The sequence below is a fragment of the Nycticebus coucang genome, chromosome 7, assembly GCF_027406575.1.
Source record: "Nycticebus coucang isolate mNycCou1 chromosome 7, mNycCou1.pri, whole genome shotgun sequence".
Classification (NCBI taxonomy): Eukaryota; Metazoa; Chordata; class Mammalia; order Primates; family Lorisidae; genus Nycticebus; species Nycticebus coucang.
This window is the reverse complement of record NC_069786.1, coordinates 16543619-16566996: the sequence shown is the minus strand read 5'-3', so window position 1 is coordinate 16566996 and position 23378 is coordinate 16543619. Positions and strand designations below refer to the sequence as shown.

At 48.1% G+C, this 23378-nt stretch overlaps 1 protein-coding gene across 1 annotated transcript in view; it reads left to right on the top strand.

Annotated features, from left to right (window-relative positions):
* Window positions 1–9214: 9214 nt before the first annotated feature.
* GLI2 (GLI family zinc finger 2) overlaps window positions 9215–23378 on the top strand; it is a 244693-nt gene continuing 230529 nt past the window's right edge. Inside the window, exon 1 of the mRNA XM_053598127.1 lies at window positions 9215–9520. The gene's annotated coding sequence lies outside the window, so the exon portion shown is untranslated. The remainder of the gene's footprint in view (window positions 9521–23378) is intronic.

Here is a 23378-nt window from a genome sequence, read left to right as displayed (position 1 = left end):
ACCCTGGGTAGGGTGCCCTGGTGTCATAGCTCACAGCAACCTCCAACTCCTGGGCTTAAGTGATTCTCTTGCCTCAGCCTCCCAAGTATCTGGGACTCTAGCCGCCTGCCACAACACCTGGCTATTTTTTTATTGTAGTTGTCATTGTTGTTTGGCAGGCCTGGGCTGGGCTTAAACCCGCCAGCCCTGGTGTATGTGACTGGCACAATAGCCTCTGAGCTACAGGCGCGGAGCCAAATGCCAACAATTTAGGGGTCAGGGCTTCAACATATAAATTTGGCGGGGACACGGACATTTAATCCAAAACAGGTTCCTGTTAGTTATATTTTTTCCTAAGACCTGAAATTGACCATTTCCCTAAGGAGCTCTGATTCTTTATAGTGAGAAAGGACACTTTGACACAAATTTGTAGGTCTTCAGGGTGCTCATTGCTATTGGGTTCGTCATTGTTTTTAGAACTTTTCAGTGGACAGAGTTAGGAAAATATGATTTCTTTCTTTTTTTCGTTGGAGACAAGAGTCTCAAGCTGTTGCTCTGGGTAGAGTGCTGTGGTGTCATAGCTCACAGCAACCTTCAACTCAGGCTCAAGCAATCCTATTTTTAGTAGAGACAGGGTCTCACTTTTGCTCAGGCTGGTCTGAAACTCATGAGCTCAAGCAACCTATTTGCCTCGGCCTTCCAGACTGCTAGGATTATAGGTGTGAACTACCATGCCTGGCCGGAAACTATGATTTTTAGAAAAAAAGATAAAATACTCTTAAGTTCATAATGATGTTTCCAACTCAAATTTAGAGCTATGAATTTTACTTAACCTTATTAATTTTACAGCTGTATCTTCTCTTCCCATTCTGAAACATCCCAGTTCTCCATGACAGCAACATAGCTACCCATTTATATTATTTTATAGTATACATTCAGTATCTGAGAACAATAACAGACTCTACTCAGAGTAATTCCTGAAAAGTTAGGCTTCTTCCCACCCAGTTATTTTGCCCTAAAGGCATGTCCCCCCTCAGGTATGTGCAGTTAAATTGTTACGCTTTAAAGTCATACGGAATACTATGTCTCTTAGTAACTACTAAGTGGACACATTTTTTTTTTCTTTTCTTTTCTTTTTTTTTTTTTTGAGACAGAGTCTCAAGCTGTTGCCCTGGGTAGAGTGCTGTAGCATCACAGCTCACAGCAACCTCCAACTCCTAGGCTTAAGCAATTCTTTGCCTCAGCCTCCCAAGTAGCAGGAACTACAGGTGCTGGCCACAACACGGGCTGATTTTTCTTTTTTTGTGTGTAGACAGAGTCTCACTTTATCGCCCTCAGTAGAGTGCTGTGGTATAGCAGCCTCCAACTCCTGGGCTTAGGTGATTCTCTTGCCTCAGCCTCTCAAGTAGCTGGGATTACAGGCACCTGCCCACCACAACCCTCGGCTATTTTTTTGTTGCTGTTTGTCCCGGGGTGGGTTTGAACTTGCCACCCTTGGTATTTGGGGCTGGCGCCCTACCCACTGAGCCACAGGTGCCGCCCCTCGTTATTTTTTGGTTGTAGTTGTCCTTGTTATTTGGCAGGCCCCAGGCTGGATTCGAACCCGCCAACTCTGGTGTATGTGGCTGGCGCCTTAGCCGCTTGAGCTACAGATGCCAAGCCAAGGTGGACACATGTTTACGTTCATTTGTTTCATTTTACTTTCAATTTTGGGGATGTGGGTTAAAAAACTAATAATATTACTGTTATAACATCCAAAATAAAATTTTAGTATTATAATAATGTTAAATATTTCCATGGATTCAAAGTCTAAATATTCAAGATATATGCAAAGAAATCTAGCCTCCAGCGGTGCCTGTACTCAGTGGGTAGGGCGCTGGCCACATACACCAGAGCTAGCAGGTTCGAAACTGGCCTGGGCCAGCCAAACAACAACGACAACTGCAACAACAAAAGAATAGCTGGACGGTGTGGTGGGTGCCTGTAGTCCCAGCTACTTGGGAGGCTGAGGCAAGAGAATCGCGTAAGCCCAAGAGTTTGAGGTTGCTGTGAGCTGTGATGCTACGGCACTCTGCCGAGGGTGGCATAATGAGACTCTGTCTCAAAAAGAAAAAAAGAAAAAAGAAGAAGAAATCTAGCTTCCATCTCTGCCCCTTCCATCTTATTTCCTCACTACCCCATACATAATTTTAAAACATTTTATCATTTATCTACTCCAAAATATAAACAAATGTGTGTGTGCTTCATTTTAAGATATGCAGCAGAAATCAATATTTACTTTACGTCACTTTGCATCTTTCATGGAACAACACATAAAAAATGTTTCCTCACTTCTTTTCACAGCTGCATGACACTCAAGTAGGAAGGTGTGGGATAGTCCATTCACTCTGTCCTCACACAAAAGTACTCCAGTGGTTTCTAGTTCTTTTATGTTATGAATCAGGCTGGTATTGATAAATCTCCTTCATCTGCCTTTTTCTATTGAGATAATTACATATAAGTAAGATGGATATGTCACGGGTAAAAATCTATGTAGTTTTGTTGGATTTTCCAAATTTCCCTCCATAACGATTGTACCTTTTTTTTTTTTTTTTGAGATAGAGTTTCACTCTGTTGCCCTGGGTAGAGTCCCTAGAGTGCCATGGCCTCATACCTCACATCAACCTCAAACTCTTGAGCTCAAACAATAGTCTTGCCTCAGCTTCCCAAGTAGCTGGGACTACAGGTGCCTCACCTACAATATCTGGCTAGTTTTTTCTATTTTTAGTAGCGATGGGGTCTCACTCATGCTCAGGGGGTCTGCAGCTCCTCAGCCTCACAGGGGTGAGCAACCATGCCCAGTTTAGGATTGCTTTTTGCATGTACCCCGGTAATGTATGAGATTTCCTCCTTCCCTTCTCACCATCGGTAATGTCAAACATTACCGATGTAATGTTTTTGGGTTTTTGTTGGTCTGATAGGTGAGAAATGGTATCTTGGTCTAGTTTTATTTTGCAATCCTCTTACGAGTGAGTTCGAGTCCTCTCTCTCTTACTCTCTCTCTCTATATATAAAAGAGCCATTTGCAGGTCTTTTTCTGTCAACCAATATTTTGTTATAAAGTTGTTGGACTTTTCTGTAATTTTAGAATTTTTTGTATGTAAGGGATAGTAAATTTTCTCTATAATAATTTACACATAGTTTTTGTTAGTTTGTCATTTGACTTTTTACTTTGTATTTCCCAAGAAGGTATTTAAAGTTTCTTTTAAAAAATGTAATTTAGGGGCTCGGTGCCTGTAGCTCAATGGTTAGGGCGCAGGGGCTGGCCAGCCATGTGCACAGGGGCTGGTGGGTTCGAACCCAGCCCAGGCCTGCCAAACAGCAATGACAACTGCAACCAAAAAACAGCCCAGTGTGTGGTGGGTGCCTGTAGTCCCAACTACTTGGGAGGCTGAGGCAAAAGAATCACTTAAGCCCAAGAGTTGGAGGTTGCTGTGAGCTGTGATGCCACAGCTCTCTACTGAGGGTGATATAGTGAGACTGTCTCAAAATGAATAAATAAATAAATAAATAAATAAAGTAATCTAATCAAAACTTGTATCTTTTTGTTTCTAGATTTTGAATCACAGCTAAGAAAGTTTTTCCTATTCCTAGGCTACAGCAGAATTTACTCATATAGTAGCAACACTTTTCTTCTAGTACTTGCAGAGCTTAATTTTTTTACTTGTAAGTAGTGGCCACATTTTGAATTTATGCTGGTGTACAATGTGATCTGAGTTTTATTTATGCAAGTGTACAATATGAAGTAAGAATATTTGATTTTTTTCTTTATTTTTCATTTATCAAAATAATGATAGCATCTTCTTTTTTTTTTTTTGTAGAGACAGAATCTCACTTTATGGCCCTCGGTAGAGTGCCGTGGCCTCACACAGCTCACAGCAACCTCCAACTCCTGGGCTTAAGCGATTCTCTTGCCTCAGCCTCCTGAGTAGCTGGGACTACAGGCGCCCGCCACAACGCCCGGCTATGATAGCATCTTCTAAGGCAACACTATGTAATAGGAATATAATGTCAGCTGCATATGTAATTTAAAATTTTCTAGATGTTATATTTAAAAAACGAAAAAGAAGGCTCAGTGCCTGTAGCACAGTGGTTACAGTGCTGGCCACATACACTGAGGCTGGCGGGTTCGAACTCGGCCAGGGATAGCTAAATAACAATGACCACTGAAACAAAAAATAGCCAGGCGTTGTGGCGGGTGCCAGCTACCTGGAAGGCTGAAGCAAGAGAATTGCTTAAGCCCAAGAGTTTGAGGTTGCCGTGACACCATGGCACTCTATCCAAGGCGACATAGTGAGACTCTGTCTCAAAAAAAAAAAAAAAGAAAAAAAGAATAGCTAAAATTATTTTTAATTATATATTTTATTTAACCCAATATTTCCAAAATATCACTTCAACATGTAGTGAACATAAAAAAAAATCACTGCAGACAGGGTGCAGTGGCTCTTGCCTTTAAGTCCTAGAAATCTGGGAGGCCAAAGCACGTGGATTGCTTGAGCTCACCAGTTCGAGACTAGTCTGAGCCAAAGGGAGACCCCTGTCTCTACCAAAAAAAAAAAAAAACAGAAAAAACTGAGGCAAGAGGTCCGCTTGATCTCAAGAGTTGGAGGTTGCTGTGAGCTGTGATGTCACAGCACTCTACCCAGGGTGACAGCTTGAGATTCTGCCTCAAAAAAAAAGAAAAAGAAAAAGAATCACTGCAATTTTACATCTTATTCTTTTCCCCCCCAGTATTTAGTCTTCAAAATCCAGTGTGTTTTATGCTCAATTCAGATGTCAACTTTTCATCGGAAGTACTTTTTTTTTTTGAAACAGTCTCACTCTGTTACCCTGGTTAGAGTGCTATAACGTTATCATAGCTCACGGCAACCTCGAACTCCTGGGTTCCAGCGATCCTCTTGCTTCAGCCTCCCAAGTAGCTGGCACTACAGGTGCCTGTCACAATGCTCAGCTAATTTTTTTTTTTTTTCTATTTTTCTTTTTTTAGTAGAGAAGAGGTCTTGTTCTTGCTTAGGCTGTCTCAAACTCTTGAGCTCAGATGATCCACCAACCTTGGCCTCCCAAAGTGCTAGGATTACAGGTCTCATCAGAAATACTTGACTTGGATTTAGATTTCACAAAACTTATAGTGAAATACATTTTCACAAAATTTCTATTTATTATTTTACACAGTGGTAAGAAGTATGGCCCTAGAAAGTTTGACATTACCCATCCCAGGGCTGTTTGCACTGTAATAACAGACATAATCCAAAGCATGGTAGTAACCAGACTCTGCAGTGTGTCAGGAGGTGGGCTTGGGGGGAGGCTGAGAGCCACCTCAGGAGCCCTTAAAGAACAGCAGATCAATCCACTTTGTGGTGGTCCCTACTAGTTGTATGGCCATTGAATGGCTTTTTAGTCTACTTTATTCAGGTGGGAACTGGTCACCCAGCCCATCAATCTGTGTCCTTCAATCATGGCCAAGTTTGTCTATCTCTTGATGAGAATGTAGACACCTTGAGGGTAGGGATTGGGCCTCTTGATTCTTTCTAGGGCTTCTAAGTGCTTGTTACCAGGCTGCGATGATTTGAATGTTTGTGTCCCCACAAAATTCATATGTTGAAACAATCTCTGATGCAATAATATTGAGAGGTGGGGCCTTTAAGAGGTGATTAGGAGCCCTCATGAAAGGGATAAGCACTCTTATAAAAGAAGGTGCTCAGACTCCAGAACTATGAGCAAGTCTTTGGTTATAAATTACCACGTCTCAGGTATTTTATTATAGCGGCTTGAATGAACCAAGACATGAAACAGGACACTTATCTCAGAGCCTGTTTTCTTGTCTTCTCTGTGTCTCTAGGAAGCTTTGTGTGGGTGACTGTATTTTCCAAAGTAGTCACAACAACATTTCTGCTCCCATACGCCTTTTAGAATCTTACCACTCCCCGGTCAAGAGGGGCAGTCTATTTTCCCTCCCCTTGATCTAGACAGATCTTTGTTAGAAGGTAGTTTAAGTGACATGAGTGTGGCTTCCAAGGTTTCACAAAAGCCTAAAGACTTCTGCCTGCCTAGCTCTTGTTAAGCTCAACTTTGCTATCAGTTGCTACCATGCTAAGAGTGACCCCAAAGTAGCCTAGGTAGAGAGACCACACGGACAAGTGGCCATGGATGGAAAGGAAGTGAGACCCTTAACCCAGCCAATAGTCAGCATGGACCACCAGGCTATGAGTGAGTGAGTCTACAAGACAACCCCAGCCTCGGCCTCCAAGTCTTCCAGCTGAGGCTGGAACTGTCTTTATTAACACATTCACTGACATGTGGGCTGTATTTAACGCATGTTAGTTTTGAGCCTAGGGTCTTGTGAAGTATATATAACTTGCACGTCTCTTTACCTTGGGTATTTGGGGAGCTATGTGGACCTCAAGGAAAAATTTTTTTTCCCTAGTGTGGCAGTCAGTGTGTTAATGCCTCTTTAAAAATCCTCACCCGCAGAAGTTGTAAGCCTAATAAATGATTGTTCTATCTTTTTGAGTTTGGGGGTGATTTGTTCTACAATCCTGCTAACTAATGGACAAGCTGTTTCTCTTTGAGTCTGGATCTTCTAGTCCGTTAGGCCCATTGTCCAGAGAGAAGGAAGAACTGGACCACTGCTGCCTCTTCCTCCTCTCCCCTCTCATAGTCCCCCAGCCTCCTCCTTTCTTTCCTCCTGTCAGTGCAACCTCCCTTGTCCAGGAAAGCCTTCTAGGCATCCCACCTGGGCCCACAAACTCTGCTCCCATGCTCACTTCTGTCTCCAGGCAGAGATTCTCAGAGCGCCTTGGATTTCTTTCTTCACCCAGTTTGTGATTATATGTTTGTTTGTGGTTATTAATGAAACTAAGCTTCTCAAAGGGAAGGATCTTGTTGGTGTTGCTCTTGATGGTGTCAAGCCACTCAGCATGATGCCTGCACACAGACAAGTACTGCTGAACGACCACGACTTGTCCAAAGTCATACAATTAATACCGGATCTGAAACTAGGACATGGTGTCCTAACGCTCAGCCAAAATCTTCCTCAGCCACATCAGTCTGCCTCCACTCCAACCCTTCTGCTGCTTTTTTTCCAGTGGCCAGACTTCTGACCATCTAGAGATTAAAGCACGGTGTCTACACAACTCTGCTCAAACTGAAAACATTCTGTCTTCTTCAGCCACCTTCTTGCCAAAATAAGCCGGGAAAGGTTATGTGAGTGCCTGGATTCCAGGAGGAGTTGAGTTAATCTGAGAAGAAAAACAGAGGAAAAAGGAAATACCCCCAAATGTTGATTTGTTTAAACTTCTTCACAAACTTTACAACACAAGGAAACCAACAGAGACAAGCTCGTAATGAAGTAATCAGAAGACGCTACTGATATTCCAGCAACAAGAAATGATTCGCCACATTTCATGGGATATGAATAGGGTCATTAAAATATGGCCAAGGAGGGGAGGGAGAGTTTACTTTTTCTGTCTCCTTAGAGTCTGTGTTCTGAAAGCTCAGCAGGAATTTAAACAAATAGTACAGAGGAATAGTGAATCTGATCATATTTAAAGAAAAAGTCCCTTCCAAATTTCTGCTCTTTCCATACACTGGCTTCTGCAAGTTTCACTTTTCAAAAATTCTGCCAGTTTATTTCTCTGAAAACAAAATCGGCATCAAATGATTCTAATATTTTTCTGCATTTTTTTTTCTAGGTCAAAAATAAATTGTTGCTTCTCTTATATAAATGAATGTCAGAAGGGAAGGAAGGAGCTTAATAAGGAATGGGGCCATAATGCATTTCCTTGGGTTAAAAAGTGAAAGAAAAAAAACTAGGAGAGGGCAAAAGTATATGGAGCAATCTGCCTGACAAAAGGGGATTACATCGCCTCAGGGAGGGTAGAATTGGGTGTAGAGGCTTGGGTTCCCTTGCATTCCAGATAATATGCAACTGTAGGAAGAGGGGTTGAAGGCAGAGGCTCCCAGCAAATTTAATTGAACTCATGGTACAATGTACTGAAACTCATGGAGGATGGCGGTTCACTGCTCTGACCTTGGACAACTTAATTCTCTAAGCCTCAGTCTTCCCACCCATAAAAAAGGGAGATGAGAACCTCCCAGAGAAGTGAAGGTTAAATAATACAAAGGAAATACAACGTGCGACCTGACACGTGGTAAAGGGTTCTACAAATGTTAGGAAGGAAAAAAATAAAAAAGCCAAATTCCTCCCTGAGCCACTCCTAGGGTGAAACCCCCCTGGGTGTGTTTGGGGGAGAGGACGCTTTAGCTAGCTGCCTCCAAAGCTCCTCCAAGTGGCCCAGTTCTGGCTGTGGCGTGCCTCGAGAGCCCAGGGCTCCTCACTCAGTTTGCTCAAGCAAGTTCTTTCACACGCAGCCCCGTATACACTTTGGCCCGAAAATTCAGTGAGGTTGTCTCTTCCTCTGTTGTTGTTGGGTTCTGATTACTTCCATCTGGCTGCAGCGGCTCGAGTGGAGTCTCTGAAAAAACAAAACAAAACAAAAACTCTCCCAACACACACGCACCAAACCCAGAAGGCTGCTTCATTTCTCGCCAGCAGGCGCTCAGGAGGCGACGTGTGCGAGCCGCGGCGGGGGGCGCAGGCAGGACCCCCGGCACCTGCGCCCGCCGCCCGCCGCCCGCGAGAGCAGGGTCCGTGTAGACCCTGCCTCCGCCCCCCTTTGCCCCCCCGGCTTCCGTCCCGGCGCCCGGAGAAGCCGGCGCCCAGGGAACGGCGACCCGGGCATCTCCCGGTGGAGGGAAGAGGGAGGTGGGGAGGGAGGGGGGATTCAGAGATTAGAAACAGAGCCGTCCCCGCGCCTCAGCTACACAGCTCATCTGACTTGAGTTAGCGACACCCCCACCCCCCACTCCGACGCTTTAAAAAAAGTGTTAGGGACGGGCACGTTCTTTCGTTCCCTTCTCGAACTTTCCTTAGAGGTGTGCTTTCTTTCCTAGGCGCTGGGGGTAGAATCTCTGCGCGCCTCCTCCCCTCCCCTCCGGGGGCAGTCCGGGTCCCCCCCACGTCCCCAGCCTGGGTGCGCGGCGCCCGGGTGTGCTCGCGCCGTGCGCGCGGGGGCGCTGCGCCGTCCCGGCGGCGCTGAGGGATTGCGGGAGTGCCGGCGCTCGCCAGCCGAGGCAGCACCGCTCCCCAGACTTTTTTTCAAACTCCCATCAATGAGACTTGGAGGAGCAGCGGGAGGCGGCGGCGGCGGCGACTGCGGACGCAAAGCAAGGCGAGGAGGAACCGGAGAAGCCAGAGGAAGGAGCGCGGGCAGCCGGAGCCTCCGGGTGCCGTCTGCTCGCCGGAGGTAGGGGCTGCCCGGCCCCCTCCCGCCTCTCGGTCCCCTCCCCTGACTGGCCCGCCCCGCCTTGGCAGGCCTGAGCCCGGGCACACGGCAGCCCGCGGCGGGTCGCCGCGCCAGCCAAGTTGGGATGGGGGCCCGCAACCACCGCCCGGCGCCACGGAGGCCACCTGCGTGCTAGAGGCAAACTTTTGTCTCTCTCGGTAAAGTTGCATTGGCCTTCTTTAGCTTGCTTTTCGTTGCGAAGCGCCTCCTACCTCCGCGAGTCCGGGCCGACTGGGATGCTGCGCAGTCTCGGGGTCCCTCGGCCGGGTACTGGCGCCTTGGCGGGGCAATCGGGGCACTGGGCTTAGGAGAATCGGAGGCTGGTGGGGGCGTCCCCACTTTGGGCTCTGCACAAGCAGGGCGGGGAAATAAGGAGAACTCGCGGCCGAGGGTCGAGTTTGCACCCACTCCCTGCCTGCAGGAAAGTGCCCCTCTTCTCAGGGTGCACGACTAAACCGGCCTCTGCCCCCTAGCCACCGCGCCCGAGCCTGGGGCTGTTTTTGTGGGGGTTGGAGGCTGAGATCGGAGGCTGAAATGCGCCAAAGCTCCTGTAGGCGGGCGGTGGGAGCGTGTCTGCGGGAGTGTGCTGAGCGCGGAGGGGCTGCAGCCACTTGTGGACTTCTAACTCCACTTCGCGCTTCGCGTCCCCGAGTTCTGCTTTCTTTCCTCCGTGCTCCTTCCTCCCCTCGCCCGACCCTGTCGCCCCCTCCCCCTCTGCAGGGTTCTCGTCCTCGGCCTCTCTTTGCCTCTCTCCTCCTCCTCCTCTCCTGCCCTCGGCCCTGAGCTCCGCTTCACTTCCCGAAGGGATCCCCACGTAATCCTTTGCCCGGTTCTTCGGTCCCCCCACGCCTCATTCCCCCATCTCCGCCCTCGACTCTTCGTTTCTCCACCCCCCCACCCCACCCCCGGGACAATCTCTCAACAAGTATATTTGCTGAGGAATTTGAAAAATCCACTACTGCAACTTGATCTGTGTGTGATGGATGGGGAGAGGCGCGGAGAGAGTTGGGCGCCAATCCTATTAAGGGTTTGGAGAGGGGAGCGCTTTCTCGGGACGGGAGCGGGGGCGGGGAGGAGGGTGGGAGCGTGTGCCTGCGTGAGTGTGAGCGCGCCCGCCGCGCCGGGGAGCTGGAAGTCCACCCAACTCGGCGCCTTTTCTGCCCGGTGGTAATTGCTGTCATTTCCTAGGAAACCCGACTTTTTTACTGCTCCCGGAGCTAGGGATGGAGCCCGCGCGCCTCACCCGGGGTGACTGGCCTCAGAGGCGCTCTCAGGCCTTAGGTCCCCCCCACCCCTGACCACCCAATCCCGTGTCTCTCCCCCACTACCCTCTCTTTTGTGTAATTGTTTTGTGGCTCTCAGAGTTGATCCCAGCTACAAAAGTAGACCTTTCCCTAGAGTCTGGTCCCGCGCCCTGGGGGTCTTTTACGCGCCCCTCTGACGCCCTGCCGGGTCATCTCGCTCGGTGCGCGACCTCTGGCTCGGGCTTTGCAGCTCGGTGGCGGTGGCTGTATCCTGGGTCCCTGCTCCACCGCCCTCGCCGGTCGTGTGAAGGTTTAATCCCGACAGCTTCAGATAAAGGGAGCGGTTGTAAAACGCTCATAGGCTGTTTGCAGACGAGGCTCTGGGGGATGTAGGAGAATTTGAAAGTAAACGTTTCGCTCGCAAGCGGCATAAAATAGTGTTTAAACAAATATTGTATTGGCATGCTCAGGGGGCTCGGTGCCAAAAAGTAAAGTAAATAAACTGTGAAATCCAAAATATACAGCGGGGGGCGGGGGGAAAGCGGAGAAATAGGCGGGCTAGTCACAAGTCTCCTAGGTGAGATCTGTTTGTTCTTGCCACCTCACTTAGGAGCCCCTCCCCGCCCATTTCCTTACCTGGGCTGGGACTTCCCTTCCTCGGGCTTCCTCGGGTCTGGGGGGCAGGCCCTCCCTGGTTCTGGGAGCGGCTCTGCATTTGTTCAGCCTGGAGGAGATTCATTGTGTGGCTACCTGGACTGGTCTCCTGGAGGGAGGGGAGAGCACGCTGGTCATGCCTGGCTGGTTTGAGTTTTGAGACTATTTATGCTTTTTGCAGCTTCTGGTCTGTCCTGGGGCAGTAATTCTAGAGTGTAAAATCTAGACCCTAGATGTGCCCCACCAGGGGCCTCCCTCCGTTCTTTTTGACCACTCTTCCTGGCCTCTTTCTTCATCTTCCTTGCTTTCTTTTTTTCCTAGTTTTGCTGCTTCTCTCCTGAGGGTTACAGGAAATTGGGTAGAGGTTCTTTTTGGGATTCAAATTCCACTCAAACCCAGTTGTATGGAAAGTTGTCGCTTGTCTGATGAGTTTTAAAGTTAATTATGTTTTGTAAGATTTAGGGTGGTTTTGTATTTCCCTCCTGCCTTGAGAAATATGCCAATTTCATGAAGTTATTGCATGATTCTAGGGGGATTTAAACTAATGCAGGAAAGAACCTGAATTTGGAAGAGCCTTCCTGCCCAGAAGATAGCCCTCAGGTGAACTGGCCTTCACTTGGGCCGGCATCTGAGGGTGAGACTGTGGTTAGAGCAGTCTGCAAAGTCAGTTGGTAAGAATGAGAGGGAGAATACCCCTCCCAAGCCGGAGCTGGCTCATGGTGGACCAAGGTGGACTGTTAAGTGATGGGGCTGGCTCATGGTGGACCAAGGTGGACTGTTGAGAGATGTTTTTATCCTCCGTGGGAATTGATTTGATGGGAATTTACACAGAGTTCACATTTAGGCTGTTCCTAAACCCACACTGCTCCAAGCTGAGGCCTTGGAGGGACTCTCAACTCAGTGGCCTTGAAGTGGATGTGGAGTAAACCCCAAGGCCCTTGTGACCAGGTAGCTTTATAATGCAGTGCTACTCCACTTTCTTGGGGATGCTTTAGAGCAGTGAACAGAGTAGCAGTCTTTTGAGTTGCCTGGTGGGAAGAGAGGGCCTCAGGTTGCTGGTTTGGGGCTCATTGCCTGGCTCCGGGGTTCTCGGGGACTGCGTACTGTAGCTCACTTGTTTGCACTGCAGACTGAAAAATACACAAATACTTCACGCTTTTTGTACTCGCACAAGTGCCCTGTACACAGTGCAGCCCCTGAGGCTGGATTAGCAAACCAGGGAATGCAGCACAAGCAGGCAGACAAAATTGGATATTTGCCTAATAAACACCCTTTTTCCATCAGGGCCCCCCTTACCCACCCAGGGGAAAACATCACTCCACAGATGCCAGCAATTCCCTTTAAATGAGACCAGGAGGTTGTCGTGTGCACTTTGAAGCTTGCATGACTCCCTCACACCCAGCTGGCTTGTTAAAGCTCAAAACTGGAGTCCTACATACATCCTTATGTACTCCATGGGTAGGGCAGCTGGCCTTTCCCGGGGAAAGTGTGTTCAGCCCAGCTTCTTTCTACCTTTTATCTGCATAGTGCTTGAGGGAGGTGGAGCAAACCAGACTTCCCTCTTTAAGGCTGGGGAGAGAAGAAGTACTACCTGTGCCAGAGCCCCCTTCCTAGGGCACGAGAGGCAGTCAGGCCAGGTGGACCTTCCTGCGGACAGCTGCAGCTGTTCCCAACGGGGCAGGGCCCTTTGAAAAGGAACCCTGGGGAGCAGTTACCCCCTTTCTTCTTTTCAGTAAGTGTCAGAGGCAGGGACAAGTGAAACATGTGAAGAATGCCAAAGAGAGAAATAGTATTCTCAGATTCCAGAAAATTCAGAGAGGCAAAATAGTTGGTTGTACCAACAACCAGAATGAACAGCAATTTCAGTGAATGAGGCTCATGCACTTCTAAGAACTCAGGGAGGAAATACTGCTCTGTGACTGCACCCACAGTCTTGTTTAAAAGAAGATTTGGGAAAGGATCATTAGACACTGATGTTTCATAGTGTCCTTTGGTAAAGAGCAATGCTTTTGACACTTTTGAGGTTTTCAGATAAACACGGAACACCACATTTAATATTAATCATTTTTCCCCCAAATTAATTTGAGTCTTTGCTGTGGAATATCAAAGATTTTAGAAAACAAACCATTAACCACTTTTAGGTTTTGAAGGTGACAAAAGCATCTTTAACCTACAAAAACATATTTTAAACCCTGGGAAAGTGGATGGATGATAGCATGCTTTCTGCGTGTTTAGAATCTTATTTTCTTCAATTCTTTCATCAACAAAAGAATCTTCAATAATCCCGTTTTTCTGTTGTTTCTGGTTTCTTAAAAAACATACACATGGGAGACAGTAACTCATTTAAGATGTGACCAGAGAGTCCATCTTAAACTGTTTTTGGGCTTTGAGTTTAAATTGAGTAAGTTAACGTGGTTTTGTGTGTGTGTGTGCGCGCGCGCGTGTGCACTTGTGTGTGTTTAAAAAAAAACTCAGGTTGCTGGGAAGTGTGTTTTAACCGAGAGTGCTGGGTTTCATCATTAGCATAAGAAAAAAGTTTTAGTGCATTTGCTATTGTCTTGAATGAAGAGTTCAGCAAAGGGAAGGGAAGCGGCAAAAGGGTGATGGTCCATTGAGATTCTTCAGCAGCCCTGAGCTCGTCATCTGCCTCTGAAATCAGTGATCGGATATCACTTTTATCCCCCTTTTCCATTCTCTGGCCTTTTTCACACGTTCACTTTTGTCAAGGTTTATTGATTATGTTTTCTTCTCTGCAAATCTGTGGAAAATTTAATGAACCAAAAACAGGAGTGAAATAAAGGGGACTTTTTATTCATTAGTAAGGGATTGGGATTGATTTTCCCCCTTCAGTCAGCCCCAGGGCCCCAGGCCTCCTTGGAAGAGCTGCGGGAGGAGGGAGCGGCCCTGCCGCAGGCTGAGGCGGGGCCTCCCCAGGCCTGTGGCCTGGTGGCTGACCAGCGCGGGCTCAGCCCGGACTCCTGTCCCGCTGGGGCTGCGGTGAGCCTGTGTCCAACAGGCCCACTTCCCACCTGCCTTTCCTCCAGGGGCTTGGTTCAGTGGGCTTGGGGCGGGGTGGAGGTGGGGGGTGGTATGTGTATTTCCCAAACTTACAGTCCACATGAGTGCTAAGGCCTTCCCCGGGACACAGTTAAGTATCTCCTCCCTCCAGACCCAGCTTTCAAACCAGTAATTAAGCAAAGCCCCTGGTGCGATTACGCTTTGCTGACTCGCTGGTTTGGAGTCTTTCCCTCTGAGACGCAGGGTGAGCTCTTGCTCTTTGCAGAGGCTTCCAGGGCAGCCCGTGCAACCCTTCTGTTGTACAAATGTCTGTCTCCCCTGCTCTCCGCCCTTCTCATCTCCTCAGAGATCCTGCCCTCTTCCTCCCTTTCTTCTCTCTCTCTCTCCCTCCCTCTCCTCTGGGCTTCTCCTTTCTCCCTTTCTTGTCGGTTCTTCTTTCGGCCTCCGGCGCCCCCTCTTTGTCTCCTCATTTTTTCTCCTTTCCAGTCTCTCCCTCGCTCCTCGATTTCCTGCCCCGCCGAGGGCTTGCGGGAGAGGCGCGTGTCCCGGCGGCGCTGACCGTGCCGCGAACTTACCCTGCCCCGAGCGCGCCGGCCGCGTCCCTCCCACCTGCCCGCCGGCCTGGTTTGTGGCGCCCGAACAATGGCCACGTTGTCGCGGCCGCGCACCGGCTACCGCGGGCGAGTGTTGGGAGGCCGGACACCCTGCCTGTGGCAAGTCGGGAAGAAAGCCAGCGGGTCACGTCCCCACCAGCGCGCCCCGAGCGCGCGGAGCCGGCTCCCGCCGGGATGGACGCCTGTGCCCAAAGGCGCGCTCGCCTTTGCCTTGGGGCTCTGTGTCTCGCCCTCCTTCCATTGGCTCGCTGTCCTCCCCACGTCCCCGAGAAGTGGGTTCCGGTTTAGTTTTTATAGTTTATGGAGTGAATGAGAGCATTTCACGAGGGCCAGAGAGGAGGGAAGCCCGGCTAGCAAACTTTTGGTGGCATCTGAAACTTTTTCTGTAAGCCATCTGCAGACAATAACCAAGGAGACCGCCTTCTGCCCTGTCCCCAAAGTCAGGGAAAGAAGGGCGGTCCTCCCCTCCATTCGTCTTGACCTGAAGGGATTGGAGACCTCTTAGCGCTTTGAAAAAAGAAAAATCTTTGAATGCTTAGGATGCTAAAAGAGCATCCCCGAGTCCAAGATAGCCCCTTTGAGCAGATGCTTAGCAATGCTTCTTTGTGCCGTGGACAATGCAATAAGTCAGCCCGACTTCGGAGCCACATTTATAAGGAACTGTAAGGGCCGCTCAAGTACACTTGCGCTAAGTTGAATTGATTGAAATTTAATGGCGGTTAGTGGCGATGAATGGTAATGATTTTCCTGCGTATCTTTGGCATACTTGACATTAATAACTGGGAAGCGTGTGTGTTACTCGAGCTGAGAGCGCACCACACACTCCAGGCCATAGCATTACTCATTTTCCGAGATGCTAGTCCTTTCTCTCCTCAAATCCTTTTCCTTCTCACCATAATTCAGTTGTTAGGATAATTTAAAAAAAAAAAAAAAGGAAGGAAGGAAAGAGAAAAATCCTTCTCCATTGAGCACGTACATCATGGCAACATAATTTTGAGCTCATGATTTTTTTCAATTCCTACATAAATCAGCTTCTAATATACAGAAAGTGATGAATTTGTTTTAGCTGCCATCATGACTTAATGTTATGCAAATAGGAGCTTTGCAGGTGAAATGATTTACTTAATAATTTCAACTTCTAATATTTAAACTCATTCATTATATTGAGAGTTAAAAAAAGTCCATATTTTTAAACCTGAGATGGGGAGATTAGTATGCAAGTGTTTGCAGTGGAGGCAGACTTTGATGACTAGAAAATAGCTCTTAATTTGTTGATTCTTTGAGAATCTATAGTTCATCAAGCTGCCACCTAAGGAGCAAAGGGTAGAAGACTTACCTAGTTCTGCGAGGGGAGAATGCAGAAATGCGTTTCCCTAGTTCCAACATTACTATCAAGGTACAATGTCTGTGGGTCTGAACTAGCTCTGCTTTGGGAACTAAGGAAGGCTTCCCATTTGGAGTGCTCTTGCAGGACAAGTGTAACTGTGCCAGGTGGAGAAGGTTGAAGGGGCTCTAATGCCCCCCATCTTTGTCCTTTGCTGGTTAAGAGCCAGTCATTAAATACTTGCTTATGAAGGTGACAGGGGTGTGGAAAGTCGGGCCAGAGGACCACACAGGTCACTACTAGGAAGATTTTCTTATATATCAATTGTGGGGGCTATCTTCTGGAAAAAGTTGAGGAGGAGCAAAAGAGTGATGGATGGCTGCACTGTAAAGAGAGATTAGCCCAAACCCTGTGAGGCCATCCTTAGGGACGATGACACTGATCCACTCAATAGCTGAGTGACCCCGTGCAAGTTGCTTTGCCTCTCTGTGGAAGGAGGGGCTTGGTAGACATGGCCTCTCAGGTCCTCTCAGCTTCAAACTGCTGGGAGCTAGCATACTCTGCCCTCTTGGTGGCCTTCTCAGCATCAGTCTCGAGAAAGGGAGGGGTCTTGGGCACTCCCTGGGGAGAAGTGTAGTCACCCGCCTCTCAAGAAATATGCCCCTGGAGTCCCCTGCAGCCCCTCTTCCTACCCAGCCAGTGCTCAGGCATCTCTGGGATGTGGACACCCAGTGAGTGTGCATGGAGGTGGACATAGGGACATTGGCAGGGTAGGAGTAAGGGAAGCTTTTTCAGACTTTGCTGAATGCTGAGGATCAGTGAAGGAAGGGCTGACACATAAATATGTCTTGGATCTCTGAAGATAAGGGTAGAGTTTTGACTTCAATTCTCAAAAAATTGAGGTCGCCTGTGGTCTGATGACAGGTTGAAGGCACATCACTCAGATGTTTCTGCAGACAGCAGTGGGTTGTGCTGTCATGATACATTGTGTGTGCCCAGGCAGTGACAGTATATTTAGGGCTGGCCCTTGCTGTCTGCAGAGATCAAGGTGAAGGGACATCTGTGGTGATCAAGGGCTGAGGATGTGCGTGCATTGTCTTGTTTATGTGGGGAAAGAAATTGGACTCAGCAGCTACTCCGGTTCTTCCATACTTCTCAGGTATGCAAATTAAGAGTTGGAACAGAATGATACGGTGTGAATGTAACTAATATGCATTCATCTAGAGAAGTAGTAATACATAATAATTCACATACACAGTAGAGCATGTTAGATTGTGCTTTCCTTTTTATATGTATATTTATGCTGATATACATTATATCAGTAAAACTTTACCAGATTCCTTTATGAATTATTTTTTTTTCTTTTCCTAAAATGTACTTTTATGAAAAAGGGAAATAGCGTAAGAGAGTGAGGTCAGAACTGGAAATGAGTTCAGAGAGGGCACGTCTGAGAATCAAGCCTGGGACATTTCTAAGTGGGGTTCCTGGGCCTCTTGGGTGGGACTCAGGCAGGGAGCTTGTTAAATACACAGATTCTCAGGTTCTCCAGGGAGAACCTCCTGAATGAGAGGTTCTGTAGAGCGGGACTTGGAATCTGCATTTTTATCAAGGATTTTTAGGATAGAGTGATGGGGATTGATGTCTTTTTGCTATGATATCCCTTAGCTTATGGAGCTTTCAGCTGCCTCGTCAGCTTTTGTTGGACTGGAGGTTGGGCAAAACTGACCGAGAATATAGTTGTTTCTGCTCTAAAACAGAGAAATGGTCTCTCAGGTAGGATCTCTCTTTCCTAGACAGTGGCCAAGATTTTAAGATGTCTCTGGTGGTCAGCTGCTTTTGCTGCTCTCCTCCCCAGAAACAAGAGAGTGTGAGTCAGCGTGTAAGGAAGTAGGAAAGACTTTCTTTTCCTGGGTAAGAAACTGCATCATTTTGGCTGTCGAGTTGGTTTGTGGCTAAAGTGGGACCAGTGTGGTGTTGAATAGTAGAAGGAGGTCAAATACTTAGGTTTGGTTGATGGGTCTACCTTGTGGATACTGTTATGATCCCTCAGAAGGGTAGGAAGGAGATAGATTGTCACATGGGGGTGAGGGAGAGAGCAGAGAGCAGGCAGTGAGGGCTGTTGCACCCACTCACCCTCTGATGCTGTGATCACATCAGGTCTGGAGCCTACCCTCAGGGCAACCCAGTTCTACCCATGACCCAGACCTGCCCACTCACTTCTGCCCCTTTATTGACACCACACACTCTACCCATAAGCCTTGGCTATTTGGGTCGTGAGAAGACTGGGCCTTGGGTGTGGGATCTCAGGCCCTTTGCTGAAGCTGAGACACCCTCTATTTTCTTGGAATCTGCATCCTGAGGAAGGAGGAAGCCTCTCTGGAGCATAGCCTCTCTGGAGCATTGTAAGAGGAGAGAATGTCTTCTGAGCCCTGTAGAATACTCTGGTGCCGCCCCTGTTTCTCCCGGAGGGGTCCCTCATGGCTCTGGGTCCAGAATTACTGGTATGGTCTGACCCACCAAGTGTGAGTGGACCTTGCTCGTGTGCTCCTTGTGCCCTCGCCTCTTGCCTCTCTTTGATTTTGATATTCTTGCCCAAGGCTGGCATAGGCATATGCAGCACTCTGCCCTCCATGCTGCTGTATCAGCAGGAAGATTAAGTGAGCAGGGCTGCGCCTGTGGCTCAGTGGGTAGGGCACTGGCCCCATATACCCAGGGTGGCGGGTTCAAACCCAGCCCTGGCCAAACTGCCACAAAAAAATAGCCGGGTGTTGCGGTGGGCTCCCAGCTACTTGGAGGCTGGGGAAGAGAATCGCCTAAGCCCAGGAGTTGGAGGTTGCTGTGAGCTGTGTGATGCCACAGCACTCTACTGAGGGCGATAAAGTGAGACTGTCTCTACAAAAAAAGAAAAAAAAAGAAAATCAAGTGGGCATTTGGGCCATGGTCAACTCTGTTCTATCCTCTGTGGAACATTCCTTTAAAGGGGGCAAAAGGGTATGGGACCTGTGAGTTCAGGCTTCAGGCAGAAAGGCCTGGTTTGAACCCCAGCCCTGCCATTACTAGCTGTGTGACCTTAGGCGGGTTACTTAACCTCTCTGAGCCTGAATTTCCTCAACTATAAAATGGAGAGAGCCATTTGAAAGGTTGTGGGATGAGAAGATGATGTGGCTCATGACAAGTGTATGGCATGGTACCTGGTACAGAATTGGGAGCTGAATAAATATTAGTTGTCATTCTTGTCATTCCCTTAAAAGCCTTGGAGACCAAACAAAAGGAACAAAATTGTATACAAAGCTTAGGCCCCCACACAAGTGGGTTGTGTCATTCCCCTGCAGAAATGGAGGTGTTAAAACCATGCTGACTCTGCGTGGAAGGATGTGGCCTCTGAGCCCCTTGACTCTGTTGGGGGTATGGTCTCAGTTTCCCTCTCTGTCCCTAGGTTTGGTCACATTTTGTTGGAGCTTGTGAGGACCACATGAGGCATACATAGTAAGCTGGAGTCCCTGCCTTGCCCATGGTCACTGGTGGGCATGACTGACCAGAACCCTCCCTGGTATCTCAGTAGGGAGCCTATTGGATAGTGGGGCCTCAGGAGGGGCCCGGGAAATCCAGGCTTCTGCCCCTTGGACTGAGAAAGTGCCTTTCTACTTAAGTGTTTCTCAGGTATGGCTGGCAGGCATGGACTTGACTGTGTAGGGCCAGGGCGACATTGTCACTCTCTCAGCCACCTCTGGGATGGAGTGAGGTCTGTCTGTCTGCCTTGCCCTTTCTTCAGTCTCTCCTCTGTCTGTGTCCCCCTCTGTCTCTGTCTCCATCTCTGCTCTTCTGTCCTTGCATTTCAGGTCCTGGGGACCCACCAGCATAGGAAGGGAGGAGTGTCTAAATCTCCCAGTCCTGTCCAGTAGGCAGATTGGGGGTGGCAGGTCTGGTTTCGGCCTTCCTACATGCTGGGGGACAGGACAGCCCAGGGAGAATGGGCTAGTGGAGTGGGCCTCCCTCTCCCCTGGCCCTGCCTGGCTCACAGCACCTGCTCCCTGCACTCTGGCCTTGGTATGGCATGTTTTGAGAATGTCTTGTCCCCTACTTGACAAGCCAGGGACAGCTGGAACATCAGGCAGGCACACCCTGTCTCTGGCCCAGCCTCCTCGCCCAGAGTAGAGGTCCTGATGGCCGCCTTAGTGTGTGTCTTAGCATCACGCGGAGTTCTCTGGGGGAGCCCGAGAATGGCCCTTGCTCACAGTCAGGGTCCTGGGAATGGCAGCTTTTCCTGTCACTGTGGTTCTGCTGACTGTGTGGGGCAGCTTTTGGGGGCTTCGTGATTTGTACCATTTTATTCTGCAACTCCGTTGGCTTGACGTTAATGTCACAAGTGCACATGGGCAAGGACTTCAAGAGAGGGTGAAAGAAGAAAACCTCTGCAGCTGGTTCAGATGGTGGCCATTTGTAGGGATTTGGCTGGTCTGGAGAGGCACAGGATTCTTTCCTGTCCACATTTGCACACTTCCTCTGCTTGGGCAGATGTGTCAAGCAGATTGGCAGCTCTTGCTGGCACTAGGGGCCCCTTAGGAAGGGAAGTGGGATGCAGGCTGGTGGCATTTCCATCTCCTCTGGGTCTCTGGTGTGCAGGACCTGGATGCCCCATCCTCCTGCAGGGGTAGCCCTCAGCCCCAGGACTGTCACGCAGCTGAGGCCGGTGCTCTGAGTCTATCCTCAAGGAGCCCACCTTGCATGGGTGGTCACTGGATAAGCAGGAAAAGCTGGAGGTGGCATCAGGCTGAGGGGTCCTTTGGAAGTTCGAATTGGCTGGGCTTCTGGGTCCTGAGCCTCCCCTGCTGGTGGCAGGCCTGCTCTGAGGTTTGTGATGATTTCAGCAGTACAGAGTCAAGCTCCGGGCCCAGTGCTTTGCTGTGGGTAGCAATAGACAGCCTCATGGAGCTGAATGCCTGGCCACCTGCCTATCCAGGAGCGATGGTGCCTAGGTCTCTCCTCCCCACTCATCCTACTTACCCTGTGGGTACCTCAGGTTTGTGGCCCAGGCCCTGCTTATCTCTCTCTCCTATTTTTTCATTATTGTTATTATTATTATTATTTTATTAAGTCATATATACATAGATCATGAATACATTTATGCCTTTGTGGGATTCAATTATTATTATTATTGAGACAGAGTCTTGTTCTGTTGCTCTGGCTAGAGTGCAGTGGCATGATCATAGCTCCTTGCAACCTCATACCCCCGAGCGATCCTCCTGCCTCAGCCTCCCAAGTAGCTGGGGCTACAGGTGCATGCCACTGTGCCTAGCTAATTATTCTTTGTGGCGGGGGGAGGGTGTCTTGCTCTTGCTTAGGCTGGTCTTAAAGTCCTGACTTCAAGTGATCCTTCCACCTCAGCCTCCCAGAGTGCACCACCAGGCAGAGCCCTGCCTTTCTTTATTCTGTTTCTGTTTCTTTGGGTTTTCCTTTATTTAGGTTTGAAGACCCTTTTCTTTGCTGGGCTTGGGGCTCTGTATTCAAGGTCTGGACTTTGGTTTAGCACTTGGGGATTCAAACAGAGCCTTCTCTTTTGATATAAAAACATTGAAAACAACAAAACATTATTTTCCCTTCAAGATCTTAAGACTTCGACATGATTTTTTTTTCTAGAAAGCTTGTAGAATGATGAAAAGCATAAAGAGGAAAATTTGGTTAAATTTCTCACCAGTCTCTTTTTTTATATGAAATAATTTTTTTTTAGCTCTTTATTTTCTTACACAATTTTAAGTTACATAATATTGTCTTCTAACTCTTGAGTTATTTTACATTATATCATGGAAATTTTTCCGGTAATAATTTTTATTAATGTGATTTTTGTTTGTTGTATAATATTCCTTTGTCTGCCATTATTACATTTTATTTTGCCATCCTTATACCATGAGGAGTTTAGATTACTTCCAATTTTAGTTACTATAGATAAAGCTCGGATAGACATCTTTGTATGTAAATGTTTACCTGAAATTCTGATCATTTTCTTTTTTTTCTTCTCTCTCTGTCTTTTTTTTTAATATTAAATCATAGCTGTGTGCATTAATGCAATCATGGAACACCATGCACTGGTTTTATATACAATTTGAAATATTTTCATCAAACTGGCTAACATAGCCTTCCTGGCATTTTCTTAGTTATTGTGTTAAGAACTGATCATTTTCTTTTCTTTTTTTTTTTTTTTGTAGAGACAGTTTCACTTTATGGCCCTGGGTAGAGTGCCATGGCATCACACAGCTCACAGCAACCTCCAACTCCTGGGCTTAAGCAATTCTCTTGCCTCAGCCTCCCGAGCAGCTGGGACTACAGGTGCCCGCCACAATGCCCGGCTATTTTTTTGTTGCAGTTTGGTGGGGCTGGGTTTGAACCCGCCACCCTTGGTATATGGGGCCGGCGTCTTACCGACTGAGCCACAGGTGCCGCCCAAGAACTGATCATTTTCTTTTTTTTTTTTTTTGTAGAGACAGAGTCTCACTGTACCGCCCTCGGGTAGAGTGCCGTGGCGTCACACGGCTCACAGCAACCTCTTAACTCTTGGGCTTACGCGATTCTCTTGCCTCAGCCTCCCGAGCAGCTGGGACTACAGGCGCCCGCCACAACGCCCGGCTATTTTCTGGTTGCAGTTTGGCCGGGGCTGGGTTTGAACCCGCCACCCTCGGCATATGGGGCTGGCGCCCTACTCACTGAGCCACAGGCGCCGCCCTAGAACTGATCATTTTCTTAAGTAGATTTCCCAAAGTAGAATAACTTAAAGTATTGGACAGCAGTTTTTGAAACCCTCACTAGGCCTTCATGGATTTTCAAGAGTACCTCCCTAGCTTTTGGGAAGATATGGGAGGTGGTAAATTAAGGTTTATTTATTTATTCATTTCGAGACAGAGTCTCACTTTGCCACCTTTGGTAGAGTGCCCAGGCGCATAGCTCACAGCAACCTCAAACTACTGAGCTCAAGTGATTCTCTTGCCTCAGCTTCCCCAATAGCTGGGACTACAAGCACCCACAATGTCTGGCAATTTTTAGAGATGGGGTCTTGCTCTTGCTCAGGCTGGTCTCGAACCTGTGAGCTCAGGCAACCTTGGCCTCCCAGAGAGCTAGGATTACAGGTGTGAGCTACCCACCCGGCCAATGTAGAATAATTATTGAGTGC